General features: G+C 46.4%; 1 long non-coding RNA gene across 1 annotated transcript; it reads right to left on the bottom strand.

Moving 5' to 3' along the window:
* Nucleotides 1-586: 586 nt before the first annotated feature.
* On the bottom strand, nucleotides 587-1,040 carry LOC115191157 (uncharacterized). The gene is made up of 3 exons (XR_003877550.1): nucleotides 924-1,040; nucleotides 804-845; nucleotides 587-600 (listed from the first exon to the last, which is right to left on the bottom strand). It is a non-coding gene; the product is annotated as an uncharacterized LOC115191157 (long non-coding RNA).
* Nucleotides 1,041-1,725: the final 685 nt, after the last annotated feature.

Genomic DNA, 1,725 nt, shown 5'->3' with positions numbered 1-1,725 from the left:
ACAGACAGGTTAGGAGGTGTTACTGTACAGACAGACAGACAGACAGGTTAGGGTTAGGAGGTGTCACTAGACAGACAGACAGACAGGTTAGGGTTAGGAGGTGTTACAAGACAGACAGACAGGTTAGAGTTAGGAGGTGTTACTGAACAGACAGACAGGTTAGGAGGTGTTACTGTACAGACAGACAGACAGGTTAGGGTTAGGAGGTGTTACAAGACAGACAGACAGACAGACAGACAGACAGGTTAGGGTTAGGAGGTGTTACAAGACAGACAGACAGACAGACAGGTTAGGGTTAGGAGTTGTTACTGAACAGACAGACAGACAGACAGACAGACAGACAGACAGACAGATCACATAATCTAAACGGTGTACACCCGGTGTACCCAGTATAATCTAAACGGTGTACACCCGGTGTATCCAGTATAATCTAAACGGTGTACACCCGGTGTATCCAGTATAAACTAAATGGTGTACACCCGGTGTATCCAGAATAAACTAAACGGTGTACACCCGGTGTATCCAGTATAAACTAAATGGTGTACACCCGGTGTATCCAGTATAGACTTAACGGTGTACACCCTGTGTATCCAGGATAAACTAAACGGTGTACACCCGGTGTATCCAGTATAAACTACATGGTGTACACCCGGTGTATCCAGTATAAACTAAACGGTGTACACCCGGTGTATTCAGTATATCTACACGGTGTACACCCGGTGTATCCAGTATAAACTAAACGGTGTACACCCGGTGTATCCAGTATAATCTAAACGGTGTACACCCGGTGTATCTTGTATTACCGTCTCTCCCTCTGACCGACTCCTGGATCTGGATACGCGTTTCTATGGAGACAAGAGGTCAGGTCAGGGGTCACACAGAACCATCACTACCACCATCATCATCCTTCTCCTCTTCCTCACCTCCATTAGAATCCTGGTAGACGTCAGTCTCCCCCAGATCTACTCCCAGTCTCCTACAGACAGACAGGTTAGGGTTAGGAGGTGTTACTGAACAGACAGACAGACAGACAGACAGACAGACAGACAGACAGGTTAGGGTTAGGAGGTGTTACTGAACAGACAAGACAGACAGACAGACAGGTTAGGGTTAGGAGGTGTTACTGAACAGACAGACAGGTTAGGAGGTGTTACTGTACAGACAGACAGACAGACAGACAGACAGGTTAGGGTTAGGAGGTGTCACTAGACAGACAGACAGACAGGTTAGGGTTAGGAGGTGTTACAAGACAGACAGACAGGTTAGAGTTAGGAGGTGTTACTGAACAGACAGACAGGTTAGGAGGTGTTACTGTACAGACAGACAGACAGGTTAGGGTTAGGAGGTGTTACAAGACAGACAGACAGACAGACAGACAGACAGACAGGTTAGGGTTAGGAGGTGTTACAAGACAGACAGACAGACAGACAGACAGGTTAGGGTTAGGAGTTGTTACTGAACAGACAGACAGACAGACAGACAGACAGACAGACAGATCACATAATCTAAACGGTGTACACCCGGTGTACCCAGTATAATCTAAACGGTGTACACCCGGTGTATCCAGTATAATCTAAACGGTGTACACCCGGTGTATCCAGAATAAACTAAACGGTGTACACCCGGTGTATCCATTATAAACTAAATGGTGTACACCCGGTGTATCCAGTATAGACTTAACGGTTTACACCCTGTGTATCCAGTATAAACTAAACGGTGTACACC

The sequence above is a fragment of the Salmo trutta genome, unplaced genomic scaffold, assembly GCF_901001165.1.
Source record: "Salmo trutta unplaced genomic scaffold, fSalTru1.1, whole genome shotgun sequence".
Taxonomy (NCBI): Eukaryota; Metazoa; Chordata; class Actinopteri; order Salmoniformes; family Salmonidae; genus Salmo; species Salmo trutta.
The sequence above is the reverse complement of the archived record's forward strand: the minus strand, read 5'-3'. Positions and strand labels throughout refer to the sequence as shown.